Raw genomic sequence first — 18,417 nt, 5'->3', positions numbered from 1 at the left:
ATTCCACAACATATCTAAGCTGGGTGGCTTAATAATATTTACTGATCATGGAGAGTCCTAGTCCTTCCTCGCCCTTCGGCCTGGACAGTTGTTTAGCTGGTACGCGCTCCCTATACAAACTTGTTAATCGCTAATTGCCATGACTGCATTGTCGTGGGTGGCTATTGAGATCATTTGAAATGTATAGAGAAAGCACTGGAGTACCGTCATCTTGACCGCCGTGATGACAAGAGATTGTGCATTGTCCCAACATAATACAAAAAACATAGCAAACAAATGAGCTAACAAACCGTGACATCAGTCCGTCACAATGGGTGTAAACAACAGTGTGATGGCCCGTGGAGGCAAGGGAAGAGAGTCCCAGATTCTGCTAGGACTTCGCCCATTCACGTCCAGGGCGTGCAGAGAAACAAAAGTATGGCTCCTTTGCCTCCCGGCCCCACAGCCCACCAGGCATCCCGCAGAACAGGAGTGGAACATTCAAGGAGATTCCCGGGGCACTGGAGGGCCTGATAGTGTGGTGAGAACTGCCTGTCTTTCTTTAGCCATAGTGGCTGTGTCCGGTTTATGGTTCCCAGTGGCTTTCCCAACATGCTTCCAGTGGTGCTGTGTTTTTCAGTGTTCGTCCCTTGCCTCCTGATCTACGCCTGTCTATGCATCTTCTTTCAGGCCTAACACCGCTTGTGCTTCTTTTAGTGATCTCAGCTGCCAGAGTTTGTCCTCCTGCCGGAAGATGAGACAAAAGGGGTGACCCCATGAGTAGGCGATCCCCTTTTCTATGAAGAAAGTCATAACCGGCCGCAACTCTCTGCGTTTATGAAGGGTAATCACCTAGAGATCTTGAAACAACATTGGGGAGTGGGCCCGGATATGGATCGATGGGTCTCACAGGCTCATCGAAGGATCGCTTCTTTAATTTGGTAGTTGTGGACACATGTCAGTATATCCACTGGTAGTGTATTACCAGAGCGTGGCGGCCTGACCCAGTGCCCTGGGTCTAGTTGGATTTCTGGCTTGTTCCTGTACCCCAGGATATGTCGGAACAGTGCCCCAACATAGCTATGTAGGTCTGATCCTTCCGCCTGAGCTGGGATGCCGTGGATTTGTACATTATTCCGGCATGATCTATTCCCCAGGTCTTCCGTGTGCGCTTGCAGCCTCACTTGTTGCTCTTTTAGTCTAAGGATCTCCTGTTGCATCATCTCCAGCTCTCCATCCCATCCAATTTTGCGAACTTCCAGCGCTACCATGTGCCCTCCCACCTCCTCCAGGTCTCGGCACACTTCCCTGAGGTCCGCTGAGTTTTGTAAATCTTCTTGAAGCAACGTGAAGAGTAATGTCATAAAGGCTTTAGTCATGGGCTCGTCTACTTCCTCGTCTTGTTGATCCCTGTAGTGCATGGGGATTTTGAGAGATGCCCCTGTCAGCGTTTGCTTGATCAAGCATGCCCTCTAGCGATCTTTCCTTCTTGGGCGTACGGAGGCCATGTTTGTGTGGCACTCCCAGACTTCTCCGCCACTGTGGGGTGTTGTTTTCTCAAGTGTTCAAATTCTCAATCTTCCCTTAAGATTCGCCTAAAACCTGACGGTTGCGGAGCCACAGCGTACCTGCAACCATCTCCAATATGAATACCGTGTCCTTTGATCACGTGTCCTCGAGAAGACTATCTAATGTCTAGCCCCCGTGCCGCGTCCCACCATCGTGTTTGAAGTTCCGACCTTGCTATGTCTCAACCTATTGGAGCTGGTCTGCAAATACAGCGGCACGAGACGCCGGGCTCTCCGCCAGCCTCCTCCACCAGTGTCAAGCGGTGTCATGAGAGGGGGAGGGACCTCCCCACCACAGTTCACTCCCCTGCAGTATTGGCCATCGCTCTGACCTGCCGCTGCCTCAGGCCACAGACTTTGTCTGCCTGTGTTGACTGTGCTCTGTTGCAGGGTCGTTTCCATGGGTTCCGGCCACTACTCGGTATGCGGCTCCTCTCCCCGCCGCAGCTGTCTCGTACCATACAGCGCCCCGTCTTGATCACCTGCTATGTGCGTCGCGGTGAGTGCAGATACCTTCTTAGTGGTCGCCTTGACACTCCCCTCTGCACAGCAGCTATCTCGGGCCTCGGCTCCGGGGTCTCGCCCACTGCCTCTTTTGATTGGGCAAGGTGTTCACACACGAGCTGTGAGGTGAGGTCGCCCTTTCAAGGGGGGACGGATTCCCTTTGGGCTCTCCTTAACAGAGTGTCACAACTGTCTTGTTGCTGTACATCTCAACCGCCATCTCTCCACGATGGTGGCTAGAGCCGCGGGCTCCAGAGCTGCGTCCGCGCCTCTCCCCTGCCGGCAATGATCTTGGTCCAACAGTGAGGTTCCTTACAGCAATCCTGGTAGCGGAATTCCTGGTGCCCAGGCTGGGCTACTAGCGGGGTGTTTTTGTCCGGCTGCAGAGGTGAAAAAGCAGATAATTCCCTGCCTGAGCGCCGAATGCGGAGCCTCCACGATGGCGGCTAGGTTCTGAGAAGGCACCCTACGCCGAGATCGGAGACGGCGCGAGCTGCCAGGACGGGGTGAGGCGTACAGACCTGTAGTGGAATGCAGTAGGAGCGGCTGTTCTGGGGACGAGGTTAACGGCGCGATCTCCTGGACATTGCAGCACTGTGTTGTGCCAAGAAAATGGCGTATGTGGGCCGTGGTGACGGGCCCTGATGGCAGGGGAGGTGCGCGTCAGGCCAGGGAGGTGTGGTGAAAGGACACCAGACGATCGGAAATCGGTATGTGTGGACCATGTGAGGAGCGCTGCAGTGTGCGCTCCGTAGCCTGAATTACACCGCTGAGAGGTGAGAAAGCACTGGACCAACCCCACAGCGTAGGGAGTACTGAGCAGCTACTCTGTGGGGTGAAAAGTGGCTGCCAGACTGGGAGTGTGTGCCTGTTAAATTACATGAGCGCTGGATAGGAGGACCACGGCAGATGAGGAGCGCGGCGCAGACACAGGGCTGTACTGGGGCACCTGTGACTTGCTAGTAGGGACACATCATTACACCCCTGAGCCCCACTGCTGCAGGAAAGCGTGGGTGGGAACACAGAGATCATTCATTAAGCAGAGGGCTGGTCCAGAGAGTGTGGAAAAGTGGAGGCAATCCCGCTGCCTGTGCCGCGGCCCTGAATCATCCCCTGGGTGTGTAGAGCAAGCACAGGGAGGCTGAGGAGACGACAGGCAGAGCGACTATCAACCCTACAGTAAGTCTTAGTTTCCCAGTAACTCCAGGATGAGTGCTGCCAATTGATCTGTGACGATGCCCCCGGAATGAAACCATGAACATTATTCATAGCATGGAGCAGGATCAACATGGCCCATGCCCGGTGGAACTTTGATGGAACTTTCGATGGACCTTTAACGATGCCCCCTGGGTGGATACCAAAACTGTTTGTACTTACCTTGATGCAAGAGCAACCTTGGCCGATTCCCGGTGGAGCTGGCATAAGCAGCTGTAGAGGAGTCTTGCCCTGGTTTCACCCCCTCGGCCGTCACCTACCCAGCCGGTCATCTGACATTGTTTTCCTTGTTTCCCCTTGGTGTTTCCCTCCCTCTGTGATTCTTTGATTTAATTGATGCAACTATGTAACCTGTAACTCTGGGCGGATACCAAAACTGTTTGTACTTACCGCGATGCAAGAGCAACCTTGGCCGATGCCCCGTGGAGCTGTCATATGCAGCTATAGAGGAGTCTGTTCTAGGTTTCACCCCCTCGGACGTCACCTACCCAGCCGGTCATCTGACACTGTTTTCCTCTTTTCCCCTTGGCGTTTCCCTCCCTCCCTTCGTGATTCTTTGATTTAATGATGCAACTATGTAACCTGTAACTCTGGGCGGATACCAAAACTATTTGTACTTACCTCAGTGCACGAGCAACCTTGGCCGATGCCCGGTGGAGCTGTCATATGCAGCTATAGAGGAGTCTGTCCTAGGTCTCACCCCTTCGGCCGTCACCTACCCAGCCGGTCATCTGACACTGTTTTCCTCGTTTCCCCGTTGTGTTTTCTTCCCTCCCCCTCACCTCCCTCTGTGATTTTTTGATTTAATTGATGTAACTATGTAACCTGTAACTCGCTGATCCTCATGTAAAGCGCTCTGATACCTCCGGGTCTAGCTAGCGCTATATAAAACTTTTCAAATAGATAAATAAATAAAAAAATAAGCTCTGGGACTCAGCTTCCCTCCCTTTGCCAAAAGCTTCCAGTGCAGGGTGCGCAGTACACCTCCCAGCCTCTGGCCTACGCTGCGCAGCGACCTAACCTGCTCACCGACCTAACCTGCTTACCTTTTCATCAGGGCGCCGCGGGTGCTCCCCGGTGGGCTGTGGCCCAGCCCAGTGGGTTGTCTCTCATTAACGGAGAGCTGCTCCCACCTGCGCAGCCTCTACACTGCGTTGTGGGCTTCTAAGTTAGACTGCTGCCTCATCTTCCACAGCTGGAGGACTTTCACTGTCGGCGGTTCTCCCCTCACCCCCTCCGCAGGATCGGAGCTCGGCACCGGTCGGGAGCTTCTCAGGAACAGGTGTGTATCTGTGCTGAGGTTTGACTGCTGCACACGCCTTCAGACGCCGCCTCTTCCGACACTCGCGGGCCTGGTTTGCCAAGAGGTCTGCAGGCCTTAGCTCTCTTGTGCACTGCTACACTTCACTGGCCCCCCTAGATAACCCCACACAGCATGGGGTGTGTTAGAAATGGGGTAGCATGGTGCAGAGCGGGCAGGCCAAAATCCTGAGGACATGTGTGAAGCATCCACGCAGTACACACAGACGACACACAAGGCACACCACAAAAAGAGACACAACACCAATTTTGGTGAAAAAGAATAACTTTTGTATTGTACCAAACCTACACAGGTAATCACAGTTATCATTATACTGTGCCAACTGGCGTCAGGGCAATATATACAAGGGGATTATTTACAGGGCAGGGCCAGTCGGGCCGCTGCTAGAACCATTGGGAAAGGATAATGGATGAAGGAAGCAGATAAGTCCATCAGGGGAGAGGGGTTGGCCTAACGGCTAAGGCGCTCGACCTCGGACCTGGGGATCTAGGTTCGAGTCTCGGTAACGATGCCAAAAACCCCCTGTGATTCTGGGCAAATCACTTAATCTCCCCGTGCCTAAAAAAATGAAAGTGTGTCCTCATGTAACGTAACTGGTGCTATGTAAAGTGCTCTGATAACGGATTCGGTTCGGTTCTAGTTCGCGCTATATAAAACTCAAAAAAAAAATACAAAAAAAAAAAATGCTGTAATAGAAAAACAAAGCATTATCATTTGACATGAAAACTCATTAGGCGTCAGCATTAACATCAGGCAGGAACACCTGCCATAAGTCTCTTAGCAGAACATACACCCTAGGCATTACTGCGAGTAGGGTGCACTTCTCAATCATCAGGCAATATTACTGTAAATACCTCGCAGTCCTGTATGAGCAATCTAGGCAACAACATAGCCAAATAATCAAGGCATCAAATGGGTTGGATCAAGAACATGCAACACTACCATTACTCAGGGGAACACTTCAGGAGATCCCATAAGGCCTCAACCTGGCGCAGTAACAATTCCCCTGCAGGTGCGTTAAAGTGAGCCTTCCGTAGGACTGGTTACATTATAAAACATTTCATAAATCACTTTCAATATAAAGCATTTCTTGTACCAGGGGAACTTTGCAATAATTAAACAGAGGCACAAATATCACCACAGAATCATGCTTAGCATGAGCCCGGCATCATTAACATTGTCTACGCCCACATTCTTTAGGGGCAACAACTAGGCTACAGGTTTACCACCTCAGGGGAACTCATTAAACCAGTAAGTAGCACGTTGGAGCCACTGGGGGTACATCATCCCTTAACTCTCTGGGCAAATAGTTAACTATTGTACTCAGGTCGGCTGAGGCAGTCCTGTTCTTGCCCCAGGATCCAGCAGTTTCCCTTGGGAGGGGCCGGGTTCGTGAGCTCCTCGGGTCCCCAGGAGCCCCTGGGGACACCTCCGTCTCTTTCTCAAAGGGGCCTTCCCCTAGCGCAGCCCCAAGCCCCACGACTCACCCGGACAGCTCAGGGCGATGCAGGGCGCCCCTGCCCTAGTCGGCCGACCTCTCTGCTCCTCTCGGGCTCTGACTGGGCAGGAGCGGCTTTCTTCCTTGTGTTGTGAGGGGGAAAGTCACACACCAGACTCTCTTCGGCCGGGGACCCCCTCTCGGCTCCTCTCGCGGTCCCGACCCAATCTGGTTGCGGTAGTCAGGGGGGGCCGGCTGCCGGTCCAATAGTTGCGGCTTCTGGTGGGCGCGGCTCTGCCCGACAATGGCAGCGCGGCGTTCAGGGGGGCGCAGCCGGCGCCCTGATCATGTGACGCCACCCACGCTGCCTTCACAGGCCCAGCGCGGCCATCCTTAACTCTGCGGCGGCCCTCCCCAGACCTCGGGGCCGCAGCGGAGGCCCCGGTGAGCAGCGGGAACCTTCCTGGTGTGGCGCCGGGCCGAGGCAGTGATCTACGGCCTGAATGCTTCCAGCCAGCGCGGGCAACCCCCCCCCGGACCCCGGTGGTGATGAAGACGGACCTCAGGCACACTCCGTGCAGCGGCGGTAAATCCCCCACGCCAGCGCTTCTCCTTTTTCCTTGCCCCGGACTGCGGCAGTGATTTGCAGGCCAGATCAAAGTGCGGCGATCTGCGGGGTGGGCACCCGCTCATTAAATCTGCATGAAGCGCCGCCACTACTCGGGATGGGCACCCTTGGTGCTTCCTAACTCAGCACACATGCGGCCACAAGGCGCTTAGAAGATAGCGCTGCAGGAGCCCAGCGCAGGGGCCACAGGTCGGGCAACAGCAATCTACACAAGTCCTGGGCAAAGATAGCGCTTAGGCATTGTGGCGCTTTGCAGGTACAGCGCTTTCCAATAAAACAGTTCTCCTTGGCCCCACAGTGCCTAGGCGATGGTAGCGCTTCAGGGACACCGCAAAAGGGGGCTCGGTCCCCTCAATCCAGCGCTGTAGGCCTCAACTTCTCTTCCCCTGACAGACCAAATGCAGCCCTCACCCAGGGCTACCCAGCCCGGCGTCGCAGATTGGAGTGGGAGCGCTCCTCACCTCTGGTGCTTGGGATATAGCGCTGCATCCTCCAAGCGCTAGTCAGGCAGATAAGGCACTCTTCTCTTCCAGGCGCATGCCTGCAGTCAGGGCCCAGGGGTAGCGCTCCTTCTCTCTTCAGGGCCCAGGTAGCAGAGCAGCAGGCACTACTGGGCAAGGTCAGCAGTCAGTGGGTACTCATCAGGACAGGGTGGTAGGCTTTCACCATCCTCCACTGTAGCTTGGCACTCCTCCTGTTCAGCAGCCTGTACTCCTGCAGTGGGGCTTCTACTAGCCCTGTGGACAGCAGAGAGGTTTTAGTTGGGTGCAGGGTACAGCACACAGGCCCAAGTGGCGGTACCCCCTGGCAGCAGGTCCCCTCACGTTCAATTCCCTCCTCTGTCTGAGCACATGGTGGCATGGCCCCCTTATTTATGCGCCCCTCACCCCCTAGAAGCCTCTGGGAAACTGGTTCTAACTGGCTCAGAGGGAGGAGTAGAGCACCCTGGGTGCCAGGCTTTCCTTCCAAAAGCTGGGATGGCTGGGAACCGAACATCTAGACTGCTGACCTACCAGTCAGGTGGCACAACACACAGCCATGGCATCCATTTTAAGAGCGACGTTTCACCAGGGTGCATTTTTACAATGGGGGGGTTAACAAGTGCACACACCATGGCATTGCATTTAACCTGGCGTCTCACACCACACATGGCCTATACATTTCTCAACCATGGGGGAGACATCCTAAAACAGGGGGTGAAAAGCGAAAAATGTTGGGAAAAAGGGCCATGTCCAACACAGTGGTAATGTCTTCACTGGGGCTGCTTCGCTCCTGCCCCAGCAGGGCGGTGCTGTCTGTTGCAAATGCTCAGAGAGGCTGGAGAGACTCGAAAACACGTCTCACACGGTCGCCATCTTGGCCATGCCTATTTCTAATGTTCTTATTTTAATGCTGGGAACTGATCATTTGTCACGCCTCTTACCCGCCTTTCATGTTAATTAATATCAATGATACATTTCTCAGTAAGAACCATTTAAGAAGGCTAATGGGAGTGATATACATACTAGTCAAAAATATTAAAAAGGCTTTGGCCCCACACTACCAGGGTGATCTCACGAGGATACTCTTGGTTCTAGGCGAAACTAAAGATATAATTTACTGGTCATTGTTAACTGGGACACTTCAAAAGTATTTAACAATGTTAATTGGTTCTACATTCTCAAGATATGTAAATTGGAGTTAGGGTCAAGCTATCTTAACCGCTTCCGTGCGGCGCCGATTCCGCCCCTGTGCTGGACATTCCAGAACAGGGTGCGGTCATGACGGAACCATTCCGTCATCAGCACAGCTCAGCCGTGACTGATGACGGAATGGTTCCGTCACAAGCATCGAAGGGGTTAAACTGTGAAATGTATGTTATTTGTGGCATGAATCCCAGCTAATATAACCCAGCCATTTGTGCATTAAAAATGGACGCTGACAAGAGTGTGCTCTATGCACCCTCATTTTGGCATTGACTATGGAGCCCACGATCTGGTGGGCCTATCAAAGATTTGTGGATATGGAAAATGGGCAAAAACCAGATCCCATGTGTGCCAGTTCCATAAAGTAAGTACTTCTAAGGGGGGGGGGCATTGATGACAGCTTGATTCTAAATTAATTAGGTCAAATAGGTCGATGAGCAGTACCTAAGCAATAAGGACATCTGTGAAGTGAATGTGACATCATTGTTACTGACAGTATCACTTTGCATTCTGAGTTTCTAACACTACTTATAAGGAACATAGACTTGCTTTCTGGTTTGACTAGTTGATTTCGCAGGTGATAAAGTCCATCTGTTTTTTTTATTATTATTAGTAAGACTTCAATCATACACACACTTTTATATCAAAGTGCCAGGCTGCACCAAAACCCGTTTCAGATATTACTCATTCTCAGTACCATCCATCACACTTTAAAACTCGTTCTGCATCTAGAAAAAGAAACTACAAAGCTTCGGACACTAAAATGAACCTCACACAAGCCACAAGACAGTACATATGAACCTATTAAACCCAAAGGAAAGTACAGGATAGTATACCTTCCAGGTGCAGACCAACAAATTCACATACTACAAATATGAGCATGCACAGTGGCAGAATCTGATTCGCAGCCGCATGACAACAGCACATCCTAACATCATACCAGCTCTTCCCACAAATGTCACACCAGATGCCTGTGTAGCCACAAACCAGGCCTACAAGCGCTTCAGACACTTAAGAGTGCCATTGTGCCACAATAGTGGAAGTTACATGCTACAGAAATGCCAGATAACACTATAGATTACAATAGCAGCTCAGAAGAGTTATCACAAAGGATATTCACTGGTCAGATCACAGAGCAATACCATTTGAGATTGAAGTCAACTTGCTTTTTACTGCTGTGACGATCATAATACAAATAAAATATGGAAATGTGAACACCCATCAGGGAGTTGAATTCTATTGCCTGATGCCCAGGACATATTGTTCTGGGTTAAGGACAAGAGGTCTGCATATCGGCCCACGTTTTTTCACAGGCTTCTACCACCCTCCTGTGGTCCCGAATAGCTGAGAACTATCTTTTTCGAGCAGGAGCCCCGCTGGCCATTAACAGGAGCCCCATCATTTCTTCATCTGTTCGGAAGGTCACTGTGATATCCCACGACCTTCACCCCACATTTTGCGATAAGTTGCACCGCATCAAGAAATTCATACTCTTAGTGTACTACTTATTTTGAATTCATGTGTCGGTATTTTTTTGTTTTGCCATCTCCTCCCCTTTCGGTGCTGTTTTTAACGTGCTTCTGATCACTACTCCTGCTGCGCCCGTTTCATTCTTCCAGGTATTGCATTTCTATTTTAGTCTGTGCGTCGGTATTGTATGTCATTATCGGCTTGTTTACTAATATTTGTTTTGCTTTACCAAACACTACCTTTTCATACCTGTTTACGTCTCTAATATGTGACCTGATATTTATGAAATTTTCTATTTCTTGTTAGTATATCTTTTCATACCTTTTAAATATATTTCTAATATGTATAGGCCTGGCATATACGGGATTTGGTTTGTTACACTTATATGGATGGATAATTGGTTTTCTATCTTTTCTGTCTATTCCATCTCTTTTTTTTGTCTTTATTTTCGTGAATTTTTCTTATATGTCTTTTTACGTGTGCTCATGTTTTCACTTTTGCTAATTCTAATTTTCATTATAAATATCAATATATTGAACTGTCAACCAGTGCCGCTGTGACAGCCTTATTGGACCACTTAATAGCGATACATATATATATATATATAAACATGTATGAAGTGCTCTTTGAGTATGTAATCCATATGACTATACTGAGTGAAATGTATATAGTATATCTCCTATTGTGAATAGATCAAACTTTGTTCATTAATCATTTCAGGCACTTCCCACCACCACTTCCTTTCTCCGGTACATGCGTCCTGAAGAAGGGGAGACCCATCGTGGGGTCTAACACCGAAACGCGTGTCGGCGCAACGTTGTGACGTGGACTTTTTATGATTACATTTCCTCCCTCTAAGTATTCATTATCACGTCATGGACATGAAATGTGTTTACCAACTGATAATTTAGCTGATCTTTATTGATTCATCTTGTCCATCCATAATGATTTTTTGCTTTAGGTGAACAGTATCTTCTATGTAATAAACCTTTTTGGAGAATCTGTCCATGTCTATGTACTGGTCTTATGATTATTGTATTATGGATGTCTGAGTGTATTGGACGTGTGACTATGAGTGGTTATGAATTTGGATGTTTGACTTTGTTGAGAGCGTGTGGTGTGGGATTCACTTTATGTCTATACTATTCCGCTGAGAGAAAAAAAAAATCATAAAATAATGCTTTAGTGAACATAATAATAATAATAATAATAAAAAATCTTTTTTATAAATTCATTTGTTATGTGTGGTCTGGTCACATTATCAGGCTTGTGTTGCCAGTTTATTTAAAATAGTGACATACAGCTTTAGACGAATTGCATAGGAAGAGAACTTGTTCTTTTGAGTGTTCCTTATATTAACTTGGACAGAGCTAGGACTCTCACACCAGTGGTGGTTTCTCCACGAGGGCATCGCCCCCCTGTCCACTGCAAGCCAAGGGTAAAAAATATAAAATGATATAACATTATTTATTTTCCATTTTATGTTTTTTACAAATGTGTGCACCGCAGGGCCTCCAAGCCAAAAGACATGCGGGTGTGTTTTCTGTTGCCGATTGCAGCATACAGGACAGGATCAGTGGCTGACTGGATGTTCCAAAGCGTGCATGCCAGTTTGTCCGGCTGTCTTATGACAACGAGCCTGACATGCTCACTTTGAGGCTCTCCACCCTGAGCTGTCTTAGACACATGGTGGAAAGTATGCACAGGCCTCCAGGGCCTGTAGCGCATCCGGCCAAACCATTCCATCCAATCCTGGCACTTCTCTCAATACTGGTTAATAGCATGAGCCCAGTGTTTGGATTGATTAGCGGAAGTCCACAGCAGACCAGTTTCAGAACACAGAGGAGAACGTGCTGTAGTGGGTAAGTACCGTTAATTATTACTTTATTTATTGTAAACGTTAGTGTCGTTTTAATTTGGGCTTTTGGAAGGAGGGTGTATTTATGATTGGGCTTTTAGAGGGATGGGGTGTTTTATTTAGTTCTTTGGGCAAGCAGTGGGGCACTTCGCTCGCCCAATCACTTTCTAAGGTTACCAGCGCCCCAGTCAAGGTGAAAAGAAAAACTCAGGATACCAGTTATTCAGGGGGATTGTAGTCCCCGCACAAACACAGGTATCATGCTGCACTACTCTAGTTTCTATGTTGTAGGCCACGCTTCACGTAAAGAAGCCCTAGTAATGCTTCTTTTGCCAGACACGTTTGAGACCCTCGTCCCCTTTTTTTCATCTCACTTAAAGCAGTTAAGATACCTTAGAGGTAATGTAGTGACTGTACCTATGGCCTATGGAAGCAAGGAAAGCACGCTAAATTAGAGCCCCCGTATACTCAACAATACATGCATAACATAACATCTGCCCGCCTCTCCCAGGGGCACAAAAACACACACAAGAGGCAGTCTCGCACAAATATAATTTCTTACACAGCCTATCCCAGGGAGGCAGTACACAAGTATGCATCCAGGGAAGAGATGCAAATGTAACGGATACAATGATTCCTGCGGAGGCGGCTGGGGAACTGCGTCTAACCAGCAAAAAAGCACCAGAAATAACAACGCTTAAAAGGGGCTCACCCACTCGAGCACCTGCACCCAGCTTGAGAACCACTGTTATCCAGTCCCTCCTCTGGTGGCCAGGGAGTGTCTACAAACTCCTTTAGTCCTTCAGAACTCTGCCTACGCTGCCCATGACGCCTGCAACGATAGTTTAACGGCAGCTGTACTTTGTAGACCGTGCCTCCCTTTCTTCCAGGGACTGTCTCACAATTCTTTCCCGTGGGTGGAAAAAATTAGCAGAAGGCGGATTTAATGAAAATGTACCTGGATTGTATGTGACTTTGCAGCTGTCGTATTTTACCAGGTTTAATGGAAAACAACGGTTTCTAGTGCATCAGTTTGCCCGCTGGGGGCAACCACCGTTTTCCCTTGTGATGTGCAACGCCGCACTTGTCAATAGGTTAAATCTAGGCATTTAATATTTGCAATACCACTGTAGAGAATTGGTTTTATCTAATTCGCATAAAGTATTTATAATTTCATACAGTTTTGACCAATATTTCAGAAAGCATTTGGGGTGAACTGTAGACACTTCCAATTTCGAGAATTTAGCCGCTTAATTGCTCGAGAAGTCACAGCAGGTTGAAATCTTTATAATACCAGTTTACTCCTTCGCCTTTCTGATGTCGAGCTGTAACCGCTAAATAGCACGAGTTAATAACAGTCTCTTCAAAGCATTCTCTAGGCTCAGATGTAAACGGGTTTATAAAGCCGATTAAATTCCAGGCATGTTCTACGTCTACCATTGAAGAGAACAGGACTTTCTGTTCTCTATGCTTATTCACTGGTAGCCAGTGAAGGCATTACACAAGGGTGAGAGGTGTCACGGCGGTGGTGACCACAGAGATCTCTCAATTTGAAGCCCCTGTATCTTCTCCACTATACTTAGGTATGTCTTTATTCCAAAACCATAGCCTCCAGGGGTGTAGGAGACACTAAAATTCTGGGGGGGACAGGGACAACCTTTTGGACTTTCCAGTGACCTTTTACAAATCGGCCATTGCCTCAGAGCCGTACGCTCTGTTAAAAGAATACAATCGCATAGTTTTGTGGTGTAACATTGATAATGGCAGGCATGTCGTCACAGTTTGCAAATATGCTTTAATTGTTATTTACATTCATAAAGTAATTAGACCAAATGTGAAAAAACATGTTTTTGAATCTTACACTGTCATGCACCAAGCAAACAAAGGTGGGACGAAAAAAAGGAAAAATAAACGGAGTGCTCTTTGCGACATTCCTGTTCTCAGAATGCAATTGGACTAATATTGAAGTGTACTGGAGACAGGCTGCATGCACACAGAGCTGTTAGAGCAGATGAATGTCCACTTTCTAAAAGTGGCATATCTTAAATAGTAATGTGCAACCCATCCTTACCAGTAAAAAGGATTTAACATTGCCATTCCAAAGTTTTAAAACATGCCTCTCCTACTCCTTTCTAACCAAGAATTACACCTTAGAATAGTGTATTAAGGAATTCCCAATGTCAATCTATGAGAAGAATAGGCCTCACATTAGTGAAAAATGAATGTAGATGTTTTTCACTACAAGGACACGCAAAACATAAAAGTACATGCCCTACCTTTTAGCAGCATAGCACCCTCCTCCATGGGCTACATAGGGCCTACCTTAGGTGTTGTGAAGTTAGCAGGCTAGTGGTTGTGGGTGGAGCTTAGGGGGTGGACAGGAAGAGGAGGAGACCGACGAGGGAGAGGCAGTTAGAGTAGGGACAGGAGACAGGCTGGATGTACAAGAATAAAGCTCCAGTATTGATGACTAATAGTGTCTGTGGTTATTGTAGCAGGATGCTACAACTGGCGACGAGGATGGGATTTCACTAATTGTGGCCCACAAGATCACATAGAGACACCCTGTCCCTTGCAGCGTCGAGGGAAGAGCTCCGCTGCTGAAAGAAGCTGAGGCCGGACGAGGAAGGTCAAGAGCAAGCGACCGCGGTCCTGAAGACGTCGAGGAACCCCGAAGAAATTCCGACCTGGGAGCGCTGAAACGCTCGGTCGAAGAAACCCCTGAGCGCGAGTCCCGCCGGGGGTGTGTCGCCCAGCTGCCGTGCAGAAACAGGAGTCGGGAGCTCACTCCGACCCTGTCCAGTGCCCCACAGTGAGTGAAGAGGCACCCTGGTGGAAGGGGGCGCTGCCCTGAGAAGCTGCCGTCAAGCGCGGCCAAGTGCGCCAGAACCGGAGCCTGTGCCGGTGGAAGTGCCTACCTCACGCCTGATGCGTGGGTTTTGGCACGCGGTCGGCCGAGAAAAGCGGGAAACCGAAAGCAAGGTGGGAGCCCACCCCAGCCCTACCTGGTCGCAGCAACAGATGAGGAGAGGAAGATCCTGAAGCGTGCTGTTGCTGAAAACTGCCAACCGGTGAGTCCAGAGTGGACGAGCGATCGAGTGAGCAAAGGGGAGAAAACCTCGTGTGTCTGCAGTGACGGCGGCCATCTTGAAGTCAGGCACGTTTCAAGACAAACCCCTTGACTGTTACACGGCGGCCATTTTGAAGTCAGGCACGTTTCAAGACAAACCCCTTGACTGTTACACGGCAGCCATTTTGAAGTCAGGCACTGAGGAAAGAAATAAGCATTGGCAAAGAAACAAGCTTTGGTACCCGAAAATAAACAAGCATTGGCAAAGAAACAAGCATTGGTACTCGAAAATAAACAAGCATTGGCAAAGAAACAAGCACTGGTACCCGAAAATAAACAAGCATTGGCAAAGAAACAAGCATTGGTACCCGAAAATAAACAAGCATTGGCAAAGAAACAAGCACTGGTACCCGAAAATAAACAAGCATTGGCAAAGAAACAAGCATTGGTGAGACCAATTGAGTGTAACAAAGACGCAATCAAGCACTGCAAAGATGTCCGATGTTGATGACAATCCGCCGACATTGGCTGATGTTAAGCCTCAGGTGGCAAGGGGGTCGCACCTGCGAGCACCCGAACCTCTCAAAGTGACCACTGGGGGAACCATGGGTCCCAAATGGCAAGAATGGTTCGAAGAATTTGAAGATTACATCGAAGGATCAGAAGTGATCGAGGACAAAAAGAAGTTGATTGCCCTGCGCAACTTGGCGGGGCGGGAGATAGTCAAAATAATCAAAGACCTTCCTGCCGCAGAGGCGGACACCTATGACAAAGTGCGTGACGCATTAAACAAAAGATTTCTTCACAAAAAGAATGTCGACTATGAACGCCATACATTCCACTCGGCTCGTCAAGGGAAGGAGGAACCAATGAGCGCTTTCATGATGCGCCTGAGTAGACTAGCCAAGCATTGTGCATTTGATAATTCCTCAACAGATGCAGCAATTAAGTCACAAATAATTGATGGGTGTCACTCCGACCAATTGAGGAGACGATTACTGAGAAAGGAACATAGCCTCGACGATATAGAGGAGATGACACGAATATTTGATCAAGCAGAAGAGTATGCAGCAGACATCGAAACGGGACACAAAGGAAGTCGCGAACAAGTGCGACTCGTGCACGCCAAGAATGAGAATCGAAGGAGTTCGAGAGACAGACACTGGAGGTCACGCCCGTCATCACGTCGAGAGCAATCAAGACATCAGCGGCGAGAGCCGTGGAAGAAGGAAAGGAGATCAGAGAACGTGAGGAAATGCTACCGTTGTGGGTATGATTACCCCCATGTAGACAGCTGCCCTGCCATGGGTCAAAGATGTCGGAAGTGTGGTCGAACGAATCATTTTGAAGTGATGTGTGGGGAATACAATAAGGAGAGACGAAGTGGTGCCACAAAGACAGCTCAGCCTGACTCACGAAGAGGTACCCCGAGAATGTCCCGATCCGGCACCCGTAGACACCATGCACGAGCTGTCCAAGAACAAACTGAACAGTCTTCTGGGTCGTCACACTCCAGCCGAGAGTCACGTCGGTCCAGGTGGGAACGGAGGTCACCATCCAAGGAATCTAGGCCGTCATCCAGAGACTCAACATACACCATTGAATATCTGAACTTAGCCGCAGATCCAGATCAGCTTAAGACATACCCCCGGCTAGACATCAAAGTTGGCAATCATGATACAAAGTTTGTACTAGACTCAGGTGCGTCCCTGAACTATATTCCAGTCACCGAATATGAAAGAATGAGTCCGCGTCCTCCTCTGACCTTTGCACCAGTCAGAGTCTTCACATGGATGGCTAAGAAGCCACTTCCTTGCCTCGGGAAGTTCTTGACGACCCTCCAGCATGAGGACACAACCATCCCAGCGGTCATCCATGTTATTAAAGGCCCAGAAGCGGACTGTCTACTGAGCCTCCCGACAGCTGAACGTCATCACCTAGTGGAAATCCTTTTCAAGGTCAGCGGAAACCAAGATGTGACCCGCCAGTTTCCCAGACTATTTCAAGGACTAGGCAAGTTAAAAGACTGCCAAGTACGATTGCATATTAATGAACAAATCAGACCCGTCGCTCAACACCCTCGACGGGTACCGTTCCATCTCCAAACCGCTGTGGAGGAAGAACTCCAGGATTTGCTAGCTGCTGATATCATCAAGCGCACTGAGGGTCCAACACCGTGGGTGTCCCCAGTAGTTATCGTTCCCAAAAAGTGCACGGCCAACAAAGTCAGACTCTGTGTGGACATGCGCCTGCCCAACACTGCAATCGAAAGAGAACGACATCCGGGACCACATTTGAGTGATATGATCTCGGCTCTAAACGGGGCCAAGATATTTTCCAAGTTGGACTTAAATAAGGGGTATCACCAGTTGGAATTAGAGGCAAAGTCAAGATACATCACCACGTTCGCAACCCATCTGGGGTTGTTCAGATATAAGAGACTCAGTTTTGGGGTTTCCTCAGCAGCCGAAATATTCCAAGAAGCCATTCGGCAGGTCATTCAGAACATTCCCAACACATTCAACTATAGTGATGACATCCTTGTCTATGGTTCTGATCTACGAGAGCATGATATCGCACTCAATCGTGTCTGCCACGCACTACTAGAAGCAAACCTGACTCTTAACAAAGAGAAGTGCGAATTCCACCAGGACACACTGAAATTCTTTGGTCATATCTTCTCAGGCGCTGGCATGAAACCTGACCCCGACAAGATTGGGACTCTGAACAACACCAAGAGTCCCCAGGACGTCAGTGAACTCAGGTCATTTCTTGGAATGGCCAGTTATTGCGCCCGCTATATCATGGACTACACAACAATCAGCCATCCCCTTCGCCTATTGACCAAACAAGGCCAGCCGTTTGAGTGGACTCCCCAATGCGAGAAATCATTCAAGGAGATCAAGAAGGCGGTGGCATCTGCGGATCACCTGTCATATTTTAACCCACAAAGAAAGACTGAAATAACTGTGGATGCCAGCCCTGTCGGGCTTGGTGCCATCTTGGCACAATATGATAATGACTCAGATCCACGTTGAATCATTGCATATGCGAATCGTAGTTTGACTGACCCGGAGCGGGCTTACTCGCAGCCCGAAAAAAAAGTCTTGCCGTAGTGTGGGCATGTGAACATTTTCATGTTTTCATATATGGTAAACACTTTACTTTAATCACAGATCACCAAGCTCTTGTCACCATTTACGGAAACCCACGATCCAAGATGCCCCCAAGAATTGAAAGGTGGGGCCTAAGGCTACAGGAGTACACGTTCACCATCATCCACAAGCCAGGGAAGTCGGAAAACCCGGCTGACTATATGTCCAGACACCCAGCTACATCGTCAGTCTCTAAATCGTCCATTGTGGAAGAGTACATACATTTCGTGACTGATCAAGCTCTTCCTCCCGCTATCCCAATGGACACCATCCGAGAGAGCACAGCACAAGATGTCATCCTGCAGAAGGTCCTGCGCAGGATTCGACACAACAGGTGGAGGCATGATTCTCAGGATGAAGAGACTGATCCTATCCTTAAGAAATGCAGGCTTTCCGGCACGTGTGCAGTGAGCTGTCAGCCACCACTGATGGCATAATACTGCGAGACCAGCGAATCGTGATTCCCACTCAACTGAGACAAGGAGTGGTTGCCCTTGCCCATGAAGGACATCGGGGTATTGTGTCA

General features: G+C 49.1%; 1 protein-coding gene across 2 annotated transcripts in view; it reads right to left on the bottom strand.

Annotated features, from left to right (window-relative positions):
* Positions 1–12,436, bottom strand: part of CCDC106 (coiled-coil domain containing 106) — a 205,709-nt gene extending 193,273 nt beyond the window's left edge. For both annotated transcript variants that reach the window (XM_078654871.1, XM_078654872.1), the window contains exon 1: positions 12,379–12,436. The gene's annotated coding sequence lies outside the window, so the exon portion shown is untranslated. The remainder of the gene's footprint in view (positions 1–12,378) is intronic.
* Between the last annotated feature and the right edge of the window lie 5,981 nt (positions 12,437–18,417).

Source organism: Lissotriton helveticus, chromosome 7 (assembly GCF_964261635.1).
Source record: "Lissotriton helveticus chromosome 7, aLisHel1.1, whole genome shotgun sequence".
Lineage (NCBI taxonomy): Eukaryota > Metazoa > Chordata > Amphibia > Caudata > Salamandridae > Lissotriton > Lissotriton helveticus.
Note: the sequence above shows the minus strand (reverse complement) of the source record. Positions and strands in the feature narration are given on the sequence as shown.